Source organism: Coregonus lavaretus, assembly GCF_964263955.1.
Source record: "Coregonus lavaretus genome assembly, contig: HAP1_SCAFFOLD_1392, whole genome shotgun sequence".
NCBI lineage: Eukaryota > Metazoa > Chordata > Actinopteri > Salmoniformes > Salmonidae > Coregonus > Coregonus lavaretus.
Window position 1 is genome coordinate 23,750 of NW_028157273.1, and position 21,251 is coordinate 45,000.

Genomic DNA, 21,251 nt, shown 5'->3' on the forward strand with positions numbered 1-21,251 from the left:
TACAGTAAGTTACAGACGGTCTCTCTGACCCTAACCCCTAACCTCTACAGTAAGTTACAGACTCTCTCTCTGACCCTAACCCCTAACCTCTACAGTAAGTTACAGACTCTCTCTCTCTGACCCTAACCCCTAACCTCTACAGTAAGTTACAGACGGTCTCTCTGACCCTAACCCCTAACCTCTACAGTAAGTTACAGACGGTCTCTCTGACCCTAACCCCTAACCTCTACAGTAAGTTACAGACGGTCTCTATTACCCTAACCCCTAACCTCTACAGTAAGTTCCAGACGGTCTCTCTGACCCTAACCCCTAACCTCTACAGTAAGTTACAGACGGTCTCTCTGACCCTAACCCCTAACCTCTACAGTAAGTTACAGACGGTCTCTCTGACCCTAACCCCTAACCTCTACAGTAAGTTACAGACGGTCTCTCTGACCCTAACCCCTAACCTCTACAGTAAGTTACAGACGGTCTCTCTGACCCTAACCCCTAACCTCTACAGTAAGTTACAGACGGTCTCTCTGACCCTAACCCCTAACCTCTACAGTAAGTTACAGACGGTCTCTCTGACCCTAACCCCTAACCTCTACAGTAAGTTACAGACGGTCTCTCTGACCCTAACCCCTAACCTCTACAGTAAGTTACAGACTCTCTCTCTGACCCTAACCCCTAACCTCTACAGTATGTTACAGACGGTCTCTCTGACCCTAACCCCTAACCACTACAGTAAGTTACAGACTCTCTCTGACCCTAACACCTAACCTCTACAGTAAGTTACAGACGGTCTCTCTGACCCTAACCCCTAACCTCTACAGTAAGTTACAGACTCTCTCTCTGACCCTAACCCCTAACCTCTACAGTATGTTACAGACGGTCTCTCTGACCCTAACCCCTAACCACTACAGTAAGTTACAGACTCTCTCTGACCCTAACACCTAACCTCTACAGTAAGTTACAGACGGTCTCTCTGACCCTAACCCCTAACCTCTACAGTAAGTTACAGATGGTCTCTCTGACCCTAACCCCTAACCTCTACAGTAAGTTACAGACGGACTCTCTGACCCTAACCCCTAACCTCTACAGTAAGTTACAGACTCTCTCTCTGACCCTAACCCTTAACCTCTACAGTAAGTTACAGACCGTCTCTCTGACCCTAACCCCTAACCTCTACAGTAAATTACAGACGGTCTCTCTGACCCTAACCCCTAACCTCTACAGTAAGTTACAGACGGTCTCTCTGACCCTAACCCCTAACCTCTACAGTAAGTTACAGACGGTCTCTCTGACCCTAACCCCTAACCTCTACAGTAAGTTACAGACTCTCTCTCTGACCCTAACCCCTAACCTCTACAGTAAGTTACAGACTCTCTCTCTGACCCTAACCCCTAACCTCTACAGTAAGTTACAGACGGTCTCTCTGACCCTAACCCCTAACCTCTACAGTAAGTTACAGACGGTCTCTCTGACCCTAACCCCTAACCTCTACACTAAGTTACAGACTCTCTGTCTGACCCTAACCCCTAACCTCTACAGTAAGTTACAGACGGTCTCTCTTACCCTAACCCCTAACCTCTACAGTAAGTTACAGACGGTCTCTCTGACCCTAACCCCTAACCTCTACAGTAAGTTACAGACGGTCTCTCTGACCCTAACCCCTAACCTCTACAGTAAGTTACAGACTCTCTCTCTGACCCTAACCCCTAACCTCTACAGTAAGTTACAGACGGTCTCTCTGACCCTAACCCCTAACCTCTACAGTAAGTTACAGACGGTCTCTCTGACCCTAAACCCTAACCTCTACAGTAAGTTAAAGACGGTCTCTCTGACCCTAACCCCTAACCTCTACAGTAAGTTACAGACTCTCTCTCTGACCCTAACCCCTAACCTCTACAGTAAGTTACAGACGGTCTCTCTGACCCTAACCCCTAACCTCTACAGTAAGTTACAGACGGTCTCTCTGACCCTAACCCCTAACCTCTACAGTAAGTTACAGACGGACTCTCTGACCCTAACCCCTAACCTCTACAGTAAGTTACAGACTCTCTCTCTGACCCTAACCCCTAACCTCTACAGTAAGTTACAGACTCTCTCTCTGACCCTAACCCCTAACCTCTACAGTAAGTTACAGACGGTCTCTCTGACCCTAACCCCTAACCTCTACAGTAAGTTACAGACTCTCTCTCTGACCCTAACCCCTAACCTCTACAGTAAGTTACAGACGGTCTCTCTGACCCTAACCCCTAACCTCTACAGTAAGTTACAGACGGTCTCTCTGACCCTAACCCCTAACCTCTACAGTAAGTTACAGACGGTCTCTCTGAGCCTAACACCTAACCTCTACAGTAAGTTACAGACGGTCTCTCTGACCCTAACCCCTAACCTCTACAGTAAGTTACAGACTCTCTCTCTGACCCTAACCCCTAACCTCTACAGTAAGTTACAGACTCTCTCTCTCTGACCCTAACCCCTAACCTCTACAGTAAGTTACAGACGGTCTCTCTGACCCTAACCCCTAACCTCTACAGTAAGTTACAGACGGTCTCTATGACCCTAACCCCTAACCTCTACAGTAAGTTACAGACTCTCTCTCTGACCCTAACCCCTAACCTCTACAGTAAGTTACAGACGGTCTCTCTGACCCTAACCCCTAACCTCTACAGTAAGTTACAGACGGTCTCTATTACCCTAACCCCTAACCTCTACAGTAAGTTCCAGACGGTCTCTCTGACCCTAACCCCTAACCTCTACAGTAAGTTACAGACGGTCTCTCTGACCCTAACCCCTAACCTCTACAGTAAGTTACAGACGGTCTCTCTGACCCTAACCCCTAACCTCTACAGTAAGTTACAGACGGTCTCTCTGACCCTAACCCCTAACCTCTACAGTAAGTTACAGACGGTCTCTCTGACCCTAACCCCTAACCTCTACAGTAAGTTACAGACGGTCTCTCTGACCCTAACCCCTAACCTCTACAGTAAGTTACAGACGGTCTCTCTGACCCTAACCCCTAACCTCTACAGTAAGTTACAGACTCTCTCTCTGACCCTAACCCCTAACCTCTACAGTATGTTACAGACGGTCTCTCTGACCCTAACCCCTAACCACTACAGTAAGTTACAGACTCTCTCTGACCCTAACACCTAACCTCTACAGTAAGTTACAGACGGTCTCTCTGACCCTAACCCCTAACCTCTACAGTAAGTTACAGACTCTCTCTCTGACCCTAACCCCTAACCTCTACAGTATGTTACAGACGGTCTCTCTGACCCTAACCCCTAACCACTACAGTAAGTTACAGACTCTCTCTGACCCTAACACCTAACCTCTACAGTAAGTTACAGACGGTCTCTCTGACCCTAACCCCTAACCTCTACAGTAAGTTACAGATGGTCTCTCTGACCCTAACCCCTAACCTCTACAGTAAGTTACAGACGGACTCTCTGACCCTAACCCCTAACCTCTACAGTAAGTTACAGACTCTCTCTCTGACCCTAACCCTTAACCTCTACAGTAAGTTACAGACCGTCTCTCTGACCCTAACCCCTAACCTCTACAGTAAATTACAGACGGTCTCTCTGACCCTAACCCCTAACCTCTACAGTAAGTTACAGACGGTCTCTCTGACCCTAACCCCTAACCTCTACAGTAAGTTACAGACGGTCTCTCTGACCCTAACCCCTAACCTCTACAGTAAGTTACAGACTCTCTCTCTGACCCTAACCCCTAACCTCTACAGTAAGTTACAGACGGTCTCTCTGACCCTAACCCCTAACCTCTACAGTAAGTTACAGACGGTCTCTCTGACCCTAACCCCTAACCTCTACAGTAAGTTACAGACGGTCTCTCTGAGCCTAACACCTAACCTCTACAGTAAGTTACAGACGGTCTCTCTGACCCTAACCCCTAACCTCTACAGTAAGTTACAGACTCTCTCTCTGACCCTAACCCCTAACCTCTACAGTAAGTTACAGACTCTCTCTCTCTGACCCTAACCCCTAACCTCTACAGTAAGTTACAGACGGTCTCTCTGACCCTAACCCCTAACCTCTACAGTAAGTTACAGACGGTCTCTCTGACCCTAACCCCTAACCTCTACAGTAAGTTACAGACGGTCTCTATTACCCTAACCCCTAACCTCTACAGTAAGTTCCAGACGGTCTCTCTGACCCTAACCCCTAACCTCTACAGTAAGTTACAGACGGTCTCTCTGACCCTAACCCCTAACCTCTACAGTAAGTTACAGACGGTCTCTCTGACCCTAACCCCTAACCTCTACAGTAAGTTACAGACGGTCTCTCTGACCCTAACCCCTAACCTCTACAGTAAGTTACAGACGGTCTCTCTGACCCTAACCCCTAACCTCTACAGTAAGTTACAGACGGTCTCTCTGACCCTAACCCCTAACCTCTACAGTAAGTTACAGACGGTCTCTCTGACCCTAACCCCTAACCTCTACAGTAAGTTACAGACGGTCTCTCTGACCCTAACCCCTAACCTCTACAGTAAGTTACAGACTCTCTCTCTGACCCTAACCCCTAACCTCTACAGTATGTTACAGACGGTCTCTCTGACCCTAACCCCTAACCACTACAGTAAGTTACAGACTCTCTCTGACCCTAACACCTAACCTCTACAGTAAGTTACAGACGGTCTCTCTGACCCTAACCCCTAACCTCTACAGTAAGTTACAGACTCTCTCTCTGACCCTAACCCCTAATCTCTACAGTATGTTACAGACGGTCTCTCTGACCCTAACCCCTAACCACTACAGTAAGTTACAGACTCTCTCTGACCCTAACACCTAACCTCTACAGTAAGTTACAGACGGTCTCTCTGACCCTAACCCCTAACCTCTACAGTAAGTTACAGATGGTCTCTCTGACCCTAACCCCTAACCTCTACAGTAAGTTACAGACGGACTCTCTGACCCTAACCCCTAACCTCTACAGTAAGTTACAGACTCTCTCTCTGACCCTAACCCTTAACCTCTACAGTAAGTTACAGACCGTCTCTCTGACCCTAACCCCTAACCTCTACAGTAAATTACAGACGGTCTCTCTGACCCTAACCCCTAACCTCTACAGTAAGTTACAGACGGTCTCTCTGACCCTAACCCCTAACCTCTACAGTAAGTTACAGACGGTCTCTCTGACCCTAACCCCTAACCTCTACAGTAAGTTACAGACTCTCTCTCTGACCCTAACCCCTAACCTCTACAGTAAGTTACAGACTCTCTCTCTGACCCTAACCCCTAACCTCTACAGTAAGTTACAGACGGTCTCTCTGACCCTAACCCCTAACCTCTACAGTAAGTTACAGACGGTCTCTCTGACCCTAACCCCTAACCTCTACACTAAGTTACAGACTCTCTGTCTGACCCTAACCCCTAACCTCTACAGTAAGTTACAGACGGTCTCTCTTACCCTAACCCCTAACCTCTACAGTAAGTTACAGACGGTCTCTCTGACCCTAACCCCTAACCTCTACAGTAAGTTACAGACGGTCTCTCTGACCCTAACCCCTAACCTCTACAGTAAGTTACAGACTCTCTCTCTGACCCTAACCCCTAACCTCTACAGTAAGTTACAGACGGTCTCTCTGACCCTAACCCCTAACCTCTACAGTAAGTTACAGACGGTCTCTCTGACCCTAAACCCTAACCTCTACAGTAAGTTAAAGACGGTCTCTCTGACCCTAACCCCTAACCTCTACAGTAAGTTACAGACTCTCTCTCTGACCCTAACCCCTAACCTCTACAGTAAGTTACAGACGGTCTCTCTGACCCTAACCCCTAACCTCTACAGTAAGTTACAGACGGTCTCTCTGACCCTAATCCCTAACCTCTACAGTAAGTTACAGACGGTCTCTCTGACCCTAACCCCTAACCTCTACAGTAAGTTACAGACTCTCTCTCTGACCCTAACCCCTAACCTCTACAGTAAGTTACAGACGGTCTCTCTGACCCTAACCCCTAACCACTACAGTAAGTTACAGACTCTCTCTGACCCTAACACCTAACCTCTACAGTAAGTTAAAGACGGTCTCTCTGACCCTAACCCCTAACCTCTACAGTAAGTTACAGACGGTCTCTCTGACCCTAACCCCTAACCTCTACAGTAAGTTACAGACGGTCTCTCTGACCCTAACCCCTAACCTCTACAGTAAGTTACAGACTCTCTCTCTGACCCTAACCCCTAACCTCTACAGTAAGTTACAGACGGTCTCTCTGACCCTAAACCCTAACCTCTACAGTAAGTTACAGACTCTCTCTCTGACCCTAACCCCTAACCTCTACAGTAAGTTACAGACTCTCTCTCTGACCCTAAACCCTAACCTCTACAGTAAGTTACAGACCCTCTCTCTGACCCTAAACCCTAACCTCTACAGTAAGTTACAGATGGTCTCTCTGACCCTAACCCCTAACCTCTACAGTAAGTTACAGACTCTCTCTCTGACCCTAACCCCTAACCTCTACAGTATGTTACAGACGGTCTCTCTGACCCTAACCCCTAACCACTACAGTAAGTTACAGACTCTCTCTGACCCTAACACCTAACCTCTACAGTAAGTTACAGACGGTCTCTCTGACCCTAACCCCTAACCTCTACAGTAAGTTACAGAAGGTCTCTCTGACCCTAACCCCTAACCTCTACAGTAAGTTACAGACGGTCTCTCTGACCCTAACCCCTAACCTCTACAGTAAGTTACAGACTCTCTCTCTGACCCTAACCCCTAACCTCTACAGTAAGTTACACTCTCTCTCTGACCCTAACCCCTAACCTCTACAGTAAGTTACAGACTGTCTCTCTGACCCTAACCCCTAACCTCTACAGTAAGTTACAGACGGTCTCTCTGACCCTAACCCCTAACCTCTACAGTAAGTTACAGACGGTCTCTCTGACCCTAACCCCTAACCTCTACAGTAAGTTACAGACGGTCTCTCTGACCCTAACCCCTAACCTCTACAGTAAGTTACAGACTCTCTCTCTGACCCTAATCCCTAACCTCTACAGTAAGTTACAGACGGTCTCTCTGACCCTAAACCCTAACCTCTACAGTAAGTTACAGACTCTCTCTCTGACCCTAACCCCTAACCTCTACAGTAAGTTACAGACTCTCTCTCTGACCCTAACCCCTAACCTCTACAGTAAGTTACAGATGGTCTCTCTGACCCTAACCCCTAACCTCAACAGTAAGTTACAGACGGTCTCTCTGACCCTAACCCCTAACCTCTACAGTAAGTTACAGACGGTCTCTCTGACCCTAACCCCTAACCTCTACAGTAAGTTACAGACGGTCTCTCTGACCCTAACCCCTAACCTCTACACTAAGTTACAGACTCTCTCTCTGACCCTAACCCCTAACCTATACAGTAAGTTACAGACGGTCTCTCTGACCCTAACCCCTAACCTCTACAGTAAGTTACAGACTCTCTCTCTGACCCTAACCCCTAACCTCTACAGTAAGTTACAGACGGTCTCTCTGACCCTAACCCCTAACCTCTACAGTAAGTTACAGACGGTCTCTCTGACCCTAACCCCTAACCTCTACAGTAAGTTACAGACGGTCTCTCTGACCCTAACCCCTAACCTCTACAGTAAGTTACAGACGGTCTCTCTGACCCTAACCCCTAACCTCTACAGTAATTTACAGACTCTCTCTCTGACCCTAACCCCTAACCTCTACAGTAAGTTACAGACGGTCTCTCTGACCCTAACCCCTAACCTCTACAGTAAGTTACAGACGGTCTCTCTGACCCTAACCCCTAACCTCTACAGTAAGTTACAGACGGTCTCTCTGACCCTAACCCCTAACCTCTACAGTAAGTTACAGACGGTCTCTCTGACCCTAACCCCTAACCTCTACAGTAAGTTACAGACGGTCTCTCTGACCCTAACCCCTAACCTCTACAGTAAGTTACAGACGGTCTCTCTGACCCTAACCCCTAACCTCTACAGTAAGTTACAGACGGTCTTTCTGACCCTAACCCCTAACCTCTACAGTAAGTTACAGACGGTCTCTCTGACCCTAACCCCTAACCTCTACAGTAAGTTACAGACGGTCTCTCTGACCCTAAACCCTAACCTCTACAGTAAGTTAAAGACGGTCTCTCTGACCCTAACCCCTAACCTCTACAGTAAGTTACAGACTCTCTCTCTGACCCTAACCCCTAACCTCTACAGTAAGTTACAGACGGTCTCTCTGACCCTAACCCCTAACCTCTACAGTAAGTTACAGACGGTCTCTCTGACCCTAACCCCTAACCTCTACAGTAAGTTACAGACGGTCTCTCTGACCCTAACCCCTAACCTCTACAGTAAGTTACAGACTCTCTCTCTGACCCTAACCCCTAACCTCTACAGTAAGTTACAGACGGTCTCTCTGACCCTAAACCCTAACCTCTACAGTAAGTTACAGACTCTCTCTCTGACCCTAACCCCTAACCTCTACAGTAAGTTACAGACGGTCTCTCTGACCCTAACCCCTAACCTCTACAGTAAGTTACAGACGGTCTCTCTGACCCTAACCCCTAACCTCTACAGTAAGTTACAGACCCTCTCTCTGACCCTAAACCCTAACCTCTACAGTAAGTTACAGATGGTCTCTCTGACCCTAACCCCTAACCTCTACAGTAAGTTACAGACTCTCTCTCTGACCCTAACCCCTAACCTCTACAGTATGTTACAGACGGTCTCTCTGACCCTAACCCCTAACCACTACAGTAAGTTACAGACTCTCTCTGACCCTAACACCTAACCTCTACAGTAAGTTACAGACGGTCTCTCTGACCCTAACCCCTAACCTCTACAGTAAGTTACAGACGGTCTCTCTGACCCTAACCCCTAACCTCTACAGTAAGTTACAGACGGTCTCTCTGACCCTAACCCCTAACCTCTACAGTAAGTTACAGACTCTCTCTCTGACCCTAACCCCTAACCTCTACAGTAAGTTACAGACTCTCTCTCTGACCCTAACCCCTAACCTCTACAGTAAGTTACAGACTGTCTCTCTGACCCTAACCCCTAACCTCTACAGTAAGTTACAGACGGTCTCTCTGACCCTAACCCCTAACCTCTACAGTAAGTTACAGACTCTCTCTCTGACCCTAACCCCTAACCTCTACAGTAAGTTACAGACGGTCTCTCTGACCCTAACCCCTAACCTCTACAGTAAGTTACAGACGGTCTCTCTGACCCTAACCCCTAACCTCTACAGTAAGTTACAGATGGTCTCTCTGACCCTAACCCCTAACCTCTACAGTAAGTTACAGACGGTCTCTCTGACCCTAACCCCTAACCTCTACAGTAATTTACAGACTCTCTCTCTGACCCTAACCCCTAACCTCTACAGTAAGTTACAGACAGTCTCTCTGACCCTAACCCCTAACCACTACAGTAAGTTACAGACTCTCTCTGACCCTAACACCTAACCTCTACAGTAAGTTACAGACGGTCTCTCTGACCCTAACCCCTAACCACTACAGTAAGTTACAGACGGTCTCTAAGACCCTAACCCCTAACCTCTACAGTAAGTTACAGACGGTCTCTCTGACCCTAACCCCTGACCTCTACAGTAAGTTACAGACGGTCTCTCTGACCCTAACCCCTAACCTCTACAGTAAGTTACAGACTCTCTCTCTGACCCTAACCCTTAACCTCTACAGTAAGTTACAGACGGTCTCTCTGACCCTAACCCCTAACCTCTACAGTAAGTTACAGACGGTCTCTCTGACCCTAACCCCTAACCTCTACAGTAAGTTACAGACGGTCTCTCTGACCCTAACCCCTAACCTCTACAGTAAGTTACAGACTCTCTCTCTGACCCTAACCCCTAACCTCTACAGTAAGTTACACTCTCTCTCTGACCCTAACCCCTAACCTCTACAGTAAGTTACAGACTGTCTCTCTGACCCTAACCCCTAACCTCTACAGTAAGTTACAGACGGTCTCTCTGACCCTAACCCCTAACCTCTACAGTAAGTTACAGACGGTCTCTCTGACCCTAACCCCTAACCTCTACAGTAAGTTACAGACTCTCTCTCTGACCCTAATCCCTAACCTCTACAGTAAGTTACAGACGGTCTCTCTGACCCTAAACCCTAACCTCTACAGTAAGTTACAGACTCTCTCTCTGACCCTAACCCCTAACCTCTACAGTAAGTTACAGACTCTCTCTCTGACCCTAACCCCTAACCTCTACAGTAAGTTACAGATGGTCTCTCTGACCCTAACCCCTAACCTCAACAGTAAGTTACAGACGGTCTCTCTGACCCTAACCCCTAACCTCTACAGTAAGTTACAGACGGTCTCTCTGACCCTAACCCCTAACCTCTACAGTAAGTTACAGACGGTCTCTCTGACCCTAACCCCTAACCTCTACACTAAGTTACAGACTCTCTCTCTGACCCTAACCCCTAACCTATACAGTAAGTTACAGACGGTCTCTCTGACCCTAACCCCTAACCTCTACAGTAAGTTACAGACTCTCTCTCTGACCCTAACCCCTAACCTCTACAGTAAGTTACAGACGGTCTCTCTGACCCTAACCCCTAACCTCTACAGTAAGTTACAGACGGTCTCTCTGACCCTAACCCCTAACCTCTACAGTAAGTTACAGACGGTCTCTCTGACCCTAACCCCTAACCTCTACAGTAAGTTACAGACGGTCTCTCTGACCCTAACCCCTAACCTCTACAGTAATTTACAGACTCTCTCTCTGACCCTAACCCCTAACCTCTACAGTAAGTTACAGACGGTCTCTCTGACCCTAACCCCTAACCTCTACAGTAAGTTACAGACGGTCTCTCTGACCCTAACCCCTAACCTCTACAGTAAGTTACAGACGGTCTCTCTGACCCTAACCCCTAACCTCTACAGTAAGTTACAGACGGTCTCTCTGACCCTAACCCCTAACCTCTACAGTAAGTTACAGACGGTCTCTCTGACCCTAACCCCTAACCTCTACAGTAAGTTACAGACGGTCTCTCTGACCCTAACCCCTAACCTCTACAGTAAGTTACAGACGGTCTTTCTGACCCTAACCCCTAACCTCTACAGTAAGTTACAGACGGTCTCTCTGACCCTAACCCCTAACCTCTACAGTAAGTTACAGACGGTCTCTCTGACCCTAAACCCTAACCTCTACAGTAAGTTAAAGACGGTCTCTCTGACCCTAACCCCTAACCTCTACAGTAAGTTACAGACTCTCTCTCTGACCCTAACCCCTAACCTCTACAGTAAGTTACAGACGGTCTCTCTGACCCTAACCCCTAACCTCTACAGTAAGTTACAGACGGTCTCTCTGACCCTAACCCCTAACCTCTACAGTAAGTTACAGACGGTCTCTCTGACCCTAACCCCTAACCTCTACAGTAAGTTACAGACTCTCTCTCTGACCCTAACCCCTAACCTCTACAGTAAGTTACAGACGGTCTCTCTGACCCTAAACCCTAACCTCTACAGTAAGTTACAGACTCTCTCTCTGACCCTAACCCCTAACCTCTACAGTAAGTTACAGACGGTCTCTCTGACCCTAACCCCTAACCTCTACAGTAAGTTACAGACGGTCTCTCTGACCCTAACCCCTAACCTCTACAGTAAGTTACAGACCCTCTCTCTGACCCTAAACCCTAACCTCTACAGTAAGTTACAGATGGTCTCTCTGACCCTAACCCCTAACCTCTACAGTAAGTTACAGACTCTCTCTCTGACCCTAACCCCTAACCTCTACAGTATGTTACAGACGGTCTCTCTGACCCTAACCCCTAACCACTACAGTAAGTTACAGACTCTCTCTGACCCTAACACCTAACCTCTACAGTAAGTTACAGACGGTCTCTCTGACCCTAACCCCTAACCTCTACAGTAAGTTACAGACGGTCTCTCTGACCCTAACCCCTAACCTCAACAGTAAGTTACAGACGGTCTCTCTGACCCTAACCCCTAACCTCTACAGTAAGTTACAGACTCTCTCTCTGACCCTAACCCCTAACCTCTACAGTAAGTTACAGACTCTCTCTCTGACCCTAACCCCTAACCTCTACAGTAAGTTACAGACTGTCTCTCTGACCCTAACCCCTAACCTCTACAGTAAGTTACAGACGGTCTCTCTGACCCTAACCCCTAACCTCTACAGTAAGTTACAGACTCTCTCTCTGACCCTAACCCCTAACCTCTACAGTAAGTTACAGACGGTCTCTCTGACCCTAACCCCTAACCTCTACAGTAAGTTACAGACGGTCTCTCTGACCCTAACCCCTAACCTCTACAGTAAGTTACAGACGGTCTCTCTGACCCTAACCCCTAACCTCTACAGTAAGTTACAGACGGTCTCTCTGACCCTAACCCCTAACCTCTACAGTAATTTACAGACTCTCTCTCTGACCCTAACCCCTAACCTCTACAGTAAGTTACAGACAGTCTCTCTGACCCTAACCCCTAACCACTACAGTAAGTTACAGACTCTCTCTGACCCTAACACCTAACCTCTACAGTAAGTTACAGACGGTCTCTCTGACCCTAACCCCTAACCACTACAGTAAGTTACAGACGGTCTCTAAGACCCTAACCCCTAACCTCTACAGTAAGTTACAGACGGTCTCTCTGACCCTAACCCCTGACCTCTACAGTAAGTTACAGACGGTCTCTCTGACCCTAACCCCTAACCTCTACAGTAAGTTACAGACTCTCTCTCTGACCCTAACCCTTAACCTCTACAGTAAGTTACAGACGGTCTCTCTGACCCTAACCCCTAACCTCTACAGTAAGTTACAGACGGTCTCTCTGACCCTAACCCCTAACCTCTACAGTAAGTTACAGACGGTCTCTCTGACCCTAACCCCTAACCTCTACAGTAAGTTACAGACGGTCTCTCTGACCCTAACCCCTAACCTCTACAGTAAGTTACAGACGGTCTCTCTGACCCTAACCCCTAACCTCAACAGTAAGTTACAGACGGTCTCTCTGACCCTAACCCCTAACCTCTACAGTAAGTTACAGACTCTCTCTCTGACCCTAACCCCTAACCTCTACAGTAAGTTACAGACTCTCTCTCTGACCCTAACCCCTAACCTCTACAGTAAGTTACAGACTGTCTCTCTGACCCTAACCCCTAACCTCTACAGTAAGTTACAGACGGTCTCTCTGACCCTAACCCCTAACCTCTACAGTAAGTTACAGACTCTCTCTCTGACCCTAACCCCTAACCTCTACAGTAAGTTACAGACGGTCTCTCTGACCCTAACCCCTAACCTCTACAGTAAGTTACAGACGGTCTCTCTGACCCTAACCCCTAACCTCTACAGTAAGTTACAGACGGTCTCTCTGACCCTAACCCCTAACCTCAACAGTAAGTTACAGACGGTCTCTCTGACCCTAACCCCTAACCTCTACAGTAAGTTACAGACTCTCTCTCTGACCCTAACCCCTAACCTCTACAGTAAGTTACAGACTCTCTCTCTGACCCTAACCCCTAACCTCTACAGTAAGTTACAGACTGTCTCTCTGACCCTAACCCCTAACCTCTACAGTAAGTTACAGACGGTCTCTCTGACCCTAACCCCTAACCTCTACAGTAAGTTACAGACTCTCTCTCTGACCCTAACCCCTAACCTCTACAGTAAGTTACAGACGGTCTCTCTGACCCTAACCCCTAACCTCTACAGTAAGTTACAGACGGTCTCTCTGACCCTAACCCCTAACCTCTACAGTAAGTTACAGACGGTCTCTCTGACCCTAACCCCTAACCTCTACAGTAAGTTACAGACGGTCTCTCTGACCCTAACCCCTAACCTCTACAGTAATTTACAGACTCTCTCTCTGACCCTAACCCCTAACCTCTACAGTAAGTTACAGACAGTCTCTCTGACCCTAACCCCTAACCACTACAGTAAGTTACAGACTCTCTCTGACCCTAACACCTAACCTCTACAGTAAGTTACAGACGGTCTCTCTGACCCTAACCCCTAACCACTACAGTAAGTTACAGACGGTCTCTAAGACCCTAACCCCTAACCTCTACAGTAAGTTACAGACGGTCTCTCTGACCCTAACCCCTGACCTCTACAGTAAGTTACAGACGGTCTCTCTGACCCTAACCCCTAACCTCTACAGTAAGTTACAGACTCTCTCTCTGACCCTAACCCTTAACCTCTACAGTAAGTTACAGACGGTCTCTCTGACCCTAACCCCTAACCTCTACAGTAAGTTACAGACGGTCTCTCTGACCCTAACCCCTAACCTCTACAGTAAGTTACAGACGGTCTCTCTGACCCTAACCTCTAACCTCTACAGTAAGTTACAGACGGTCTCTCTGACCCTAACCCCTAACCTCTACAGTAAGTTACAGACGGTCTCTCTGACCCTAACCCCTAACCTCAACAGTAAGTTACAGACGGTCTCTCTGACCCTAACCCCTAACCTCTACAGTAAGTTACAGACTCTCTCTCTGACCCTAACCCCTAACCTCTACAGTAAGTTACAGACTCTCTCTCTGACCCTAACCCCTAACCTCTACAGTAAGTTACAGACTGTCTCTCTGACCCTAACCCCTAACCTCTACAGTAAGTTACAGACGGTCTCTCTGACCCTAACCCCTAACCTCTACAGTAAGTTACAGACTCTCTCTCTGACCCTAACCCCTAACCTCTACAGTAAGTTACAGACGGTCTCTCTGACCCTAACCCCTAACCTCTACAGTAAGTTACAGACGGTCTCTCTGACCCTAACCCCTAACCTCTACAGTAAGTTACAGACGGTCTCTCTGACCCTAACCCCTAACCTCTACAGTAAGTTACAGACGGTCTCTCTGACCCTAACCCCTAACCTCTACAGTAATTTACAGACTCTCTCTCTGACCCTAACCCCTAACCTCTACAGTAAGTTACAGACAGTCTCTCTGACCCTAACCCCTAACCACTACAGTAAGTTACAGACTCTCTCTGACCCTAACACCTAACCTCTACAGTAAGTTACAGACGGTCTCTCTGACCCTAACCCCTAACCTCTACAGTAAGTTACAGACGGTCTCTCTGACCCTAAACCCTAACCTCTACAGTAAGTTACAGACTCTCTCTCTGACCCTAACCCCTAACCTCTACAGTAAGTTACAGACGGTCTCTCTGACCCTAACCCCTAACCTCTACAGTAAGTTACAGACGGTCTCTCTGACCCTAACCCCTAACCTCTACAGTAAGTTACAGACCCTCTCTCTGACCCTAAACCCTAACCTCTACAGTAAGTTACAGATGGTCTCTCTGACCCTAACCCCTAACCTCTACAGTAAGTTACAGACTCTCTCTCTGACCCTAACCCCTAACCTCTACAGTATGTTACAGACGGTCTCTCTGACCCTAACCCCTAACCACTACAGTAAGTTACAGACTCTCTCTGACCCTAACACCTAACCTCTACAGTAAGTTACAGACGGTCTCTCTGACCCTAACCCCTAACCTCTACAGTAAGTTACAGACGGTCTCTCTGACCCTAACCCCTAACCTCAACAGTAAGTTACAGACGGTCTCTCTGACCCTAACCCCTAACCTCTACAGTAAGTTACAGACTCTCTCTCTGACCCTAACCCCTAACCTCTACAGTAAGTTACAGACTCTCTCTCTGACCCTAACCCCTAACCTCTACAGTAAGTTACAGACTGTCTCTCTGACCCTAACCCCTAACCTCTACAGTAAGTTACAGACGGTCTCTCTGACCCTAACCCCTAACCTCTACAGTAAGTTACAGACTCTCTCTCTGACCCTAACCCCTAACCTCTACAGTAAGTTACAGACGGTCTCTCTGACCCTAACCCCTAACCTCTACAGTAAGTTACAGACGGTCTCTCTGACCCTAACCCCTAACCTCTACAGTAAGTTACAGACGGTCTCTCTGACCCTAACCCCTAACCTCTACAGTAAGTTACAGACGGTCTCTCTGACCCTAACCCCTAACCTCTACAGTAATTTACAGACTCTCTCTCTGACCCTAACCCCTAACCTCTACAGTAAGTTACAGACAGTCTCTCTGACCCTAACCCCTAACCACTACAGTAAGTTACAGACTCTCTCTGACCCTAACACCTAACCTCTACAGTAAGTTACAGACGGTCTCTCTGACCCTAACCCCTAACCACTACAGTAAGTTACAGACGGTCTCTAAGACCCTAACCCCTAACCTCTACAGTAAGTTACAGACGGTCTCTCTGACCCTAACCCCTGACCTCTACAGTAAGTTACAGACGGTCTCTCTGACCCTAACCCCTAACCTCTACAGTAAGTTACAGACTCTCTCTCTGACCCTAACCCTTAACCTCTACAGTAAGTTACAGACGGTCTCTCTGACCCTAACCCCTAACCTCTACAGTAAGTTACAGACGGTCTCTCTGACCCTAACCCCTAACCTCTACAGTAAGTTACAGACGGTCTCTCTGACCCTAACCCCTAACCTCTACAGTAAGTTACAGACGGTCTCTCTGACCCTAACCCCTAACCTCTACAGTAAGTTACAGACGGTCTCTCTGACCCTAACCCCTAACCTCAACAGTAAGTTACAGACGGTCTCTCTGACCCTAACCCCTAACCTCTACAGTAAGTTACAGACTCTCTCTCTGACCCTAACCCCTAACCTCTACAGTAAGTTACAGACTCTCTCTCTGACCCTAACCCCTAACCTCTACAGTAAGTTACAGACTGTCTCTCTGACCCTAACCCCTAACCTCTACAGTAAGTTACAGACGGTCTCTCTGACCCTAACCCCTAACCTCTACAGTAAGTTACAGACTCTCTCTCTGACCCTAACCCCTAACCTCTACAGTAAGTTACAGACGGTCTCTCTGACCCTAACCCCTAACCTCTACAGTAAGTTACAGACGGTCTCTCTGACCCTAACCCCTAACCTCTACAGTAAGTTACAGACGGTCTCTCTGACCCTAACCCCTAACCTCTACAGTAAGTTACAGACGGTCTCTCTGACCCTAACCCCTAACCTCTACAGTAATTTACAGACTCTCTCTCTGACCCTAACCCCTAACCTCTACAGTAAGTTACAGACAGTCTCTCTGACCCTAACCCCTAACCACTACAGTAAGTTACAGACTCTCTCTGACCCTAACACCTAACCTCTACAGTAAGTTACAGACGGTCTCTCTGACCCTAACCCCTAACCACTACAGTAAGTTACAGACGGTCTCTAAGACCCTAACCCCTAACCTCTACAGTAAGTTACAGACGGTCTCTCTGACCCTAACCCCTGACCTCTACAGTAAGTTACAGACGGTCTCTCTGACCCTAACCCCTAACCTCTACAGTAAGTTACAGACTCTCTCTCTGACCCTAACCCTTAACCTCTACAGTAAGTTACAGACGGTCTCTCTGACCCTAACCCCTAACCTCTACAGTAAGTTACAGACGGTCTCTCTGACCCTAACCCCTAACCTCTACAGTAAGTTACAGACGGTCTCTCTGACCCTAACCCCTAACCTCTACAGTAAGTTACAGACGGTCTCTCTGACCCTAACCCCTAACCTCTACAGTAAGTTACAGACGGTCTCTCTGACCCTAATCCCTAACCTCTACAGTAAGTTACAGACGGTCTCTCTGACCCTAACCCCTAACCTCTACACTAAGTTACAGACTCTCTCTCTGACCCTAACCCCTAACCTCTACAGTAAGTTACAGACGGTCACTCTGACCCTAACCCCTAACCTCTACAGTAAGTTACAGACGGTCTCTCTGACCCTAACCCCTAACCTCTACAGTAAGTTACAGACTCTCTCTCTGACCCTAACCCCTAACCTCTACAGTAAGTTACAGACTCTCTCTCTGACCCTAACCCCTAACCTCTACAGTAAGTTACAGACGGTCTCTCTGACCCTAACCCCTAACCTCTACACTAAGTTACAGACTCTCTGTCTGACCCTAACCCCTAACCTCTACAGTAAGTTACAGACGGTCTCTCTGACCCTAACCCCTAACCTCTACAGTAAGTTACAGACGGTCTCTCTGACCCTAACCCCTAACCTCTACAGTAAGTTACTGACGGTCTCTCTGACCCTAACCCCTAACCTCTACAGTAAGTTACAGACGGTCTCTCTGACCCTAACCCCTAACCTCTACAGTAAGTTACAGACGGTCTCTCTGACCCTAACCCCTAACCTCTACAGTAAGTTACAGACGGTCTTTCTGACCCTAACCCCTAACCTCTACAGTAAGTTACAGACGGTCTCTCTGACCCTAACCCCTAACCTCTACAGTAAGTTACAGACGGTCTCTCTGACCCTAAACCCTAACCTCTACAGTAAGTTACAGACGGTCTCTCTGACCCTAACCCCTAACCTCTACAGTAAGTTACAGACGGTCTCTCTGACCCTAACCCCTAACCTCTACAGTAAGTTACAGACGGTCTCTCTGACCCTAACCCCTAACCTCTACAGTAAGTTACAGACGGTCTCTCTGACCCTAACCCCTAACCTCTACAGTAAGTTACAGACGGTCTCTCTGACCCTAACCCCTAACCTCTACAGTAAGTTACAGACGGTCTCTCTGACCCTAATCCCTAACCTCTACAGTAAGTTACAGACTCTCTCTCTGACCCTAACCCCTAACCTCTACAGTAAGTTACAGACTCTCTCTCTGACCCTAACCCCTAACCTCTACAGTAAGTTACAGACGGTCTCTCTGACCCTAACCCCTAACCTCTACAGTAAGTTACAGACGGTCTCTCTGACCCTAACCCCTAACCTCTACAGTAAGTTACAGACGGTCTCTCTGACCATAACCCCTAACCTCTACAGTAAGTTACAGACTCTCTCTCTGACCCTAACCCCTAACCTCTACAGTAAGTTACAGACTCTCTCTCTGACCCTAACCCCTAACCTCTACAGTAAGTTACAGACGGTCTCTCTGACCCTAACCCCTAACCTCTACAGTAAGTTACAGACGGTCTCTCTGACCCTAACCCCTAACCTCTACAGTAAGTTACAGACTCTCTCTCTGACCCTAACCCCTAACCTCTACAGTAAGTTACAGACGGTCTCTCTGACCCTAACCCCTAACCTCTACAGTAAGTTACAGACGGTCTCTCTGACCCTAACCCCTAACCTCTACAGTAAGTTACAGACGGTCTCTCTGACCCTAACCCCTAACCTCTACAGTAAGTTACAGACGGTCTCTCTAACCCTAACCCCTAACCTCTACAGTAAGTTACAGACGGTCTCTCTGACCCTAACCCCTAACCTCTACAGTAAGTTACAGACGGTCTCTCTGACCCTAACCCCTAACCTCTACAGTAAGTTACAGACGGTCTCTCTGACCCTAACCCCTAACCTCTACAGTAAGTTACAGACGGTCTCTCTGACCCTAACCCCTAAACTCTACAGTAAGTTACAGACGGTCTCTCTGACCCTAACCCCTAACCTCTACAGTAAGTTACAGACGGTCTCTCTGACCCTAACCCCTAACCTCTACAGTAAGTTACAGACGGTCTCTCTGACCCTAACCCCTAACCTCTACAGTAAGTTACAGACGGTCTCTCTGACCCTAACCCCTAACCTCTACAGTAAGTTACAGACGGTCTCTCTGACCCTAACCCCTAACCTCTACAGTAAGTTACAGACGGTCTCTCTGACCCTAATCCCTAACCTCTACAGTAAGTTACAGACTCTCTCTCTGACCCTAACCCCTAACCTCTACAGTAAGTTACAGACTCTCTCTCTGACCCTAACCCCTAACCTCTACAGTAAGTTACAGACGGTCTCTCTGACCCTAACCCCTAACCTCTACAGTAAGTTACAGACGGTCTCTCTGACCCTAACCCCTAACCTCTACAGTAAGTTACAGACGGTCTCTCTGACCATAACCCCTAACCTCTACAGTAAGTTACAGACTCTCTCTCTGACCCTAACCCCTAACCTCTACAGTAAGTTACAGACTCTCTCTCTGACCCTAACCCCTAACCTCTACAGTAAGTTACAGACGGTCTCTCTGACCCTAACCCCTAACCTCTACAGTAAGTTACAGACGGTCTCTCTGACCCTAACCCCTAACCTCTACAGTAAGTTACAGACTCTCTCTCTGACCCTAACCCCTAACCTCTACAGTAAGTTACAGACGGTCTCTCTGACCCTAACCCCTAACCTCTACAGTAAGTTACAGACGGTCTCTCTGACCCTAACCCCTAACCTCTACAGTAAGTTACAGACGGTCTCTCTGACCCTAACCCCTAACCTCTACAGTAAGTTACAGACGGTCTCTCTAACCCTAACCCCTAACCTCTACAGTAAGTTACAGACGGTCTCTCTGACCCTAACCCCTAACCTCTACAGTAAGTTACAGACGGTCTCTCTGACCCTAACCCCTAACCTCTACAGTAAGTTACAGACGGTCTCTCTGACCCTAACCCCTAACCTCTACAGTAAGTTACAGACGGTCTCTCTGACCCTAACACCTAACCTCTACAGTAAGTTACAGACGGTCTCTCTGACCCTAACCCCTAACCTCTACAGTAAGTTACAGACTCTCTCTCTGACCCTAACCCCTAACCTCTACAGTAAGTTACAGACGGTCTCTCTGACCCTAACCCCTAACCTCTACAGTAAGTTACAGACTCTCTCTCTGACCCTAACCCCTAACCTCTACAGTAAGTTACAGACGGTCTCTCTGACCATAACCCCTAACCTCTACAGTAAGTTACAGACTCTCTCTCTGACCCTAACCCCTAACCTCTACAGTAAGTTACAGACGGTCTCTCTGACCCTAACCCCTAACCTCTACAGTAAGTTACAGACGGTCTCTCTGACCCTAACCCCTAACCTCTACAGTAAGTTACAGACTCTCTCTCTCTGACCCTAACCCCTAACCTCTACAGTAAGTTACAGACGGTCTCTCTGACCCTAACCCCTAACCTCTACAGTAAGTTACAGACGGTCTCTATGACCCTAACCCCTAACCTCTACAGTAAGTTACAGACTCTCTCTCTGACCCTAACCCCTAACCTCTACAGTAAGTTACAGACGGTCTCTCTGACCCTAACCCCTAACCTCTACAGTAAGTTACAGACGGTCTCTCTGACCCTAACCCCTAACCTCTACAGTAAGTTACAGACGGTCTCTATGACCCTAACCCCTAACCTCTACAGTAAGTTCCAGACGGTCTCTCTGACCCTAACCCCTAACCTCTACAGTAAGTTACAGACGGTCTCTCTGACCCTAACCCCTAACCTCTACAGTAAGTTACAGACGGTCTCTCTGACCCTAACCCCTAA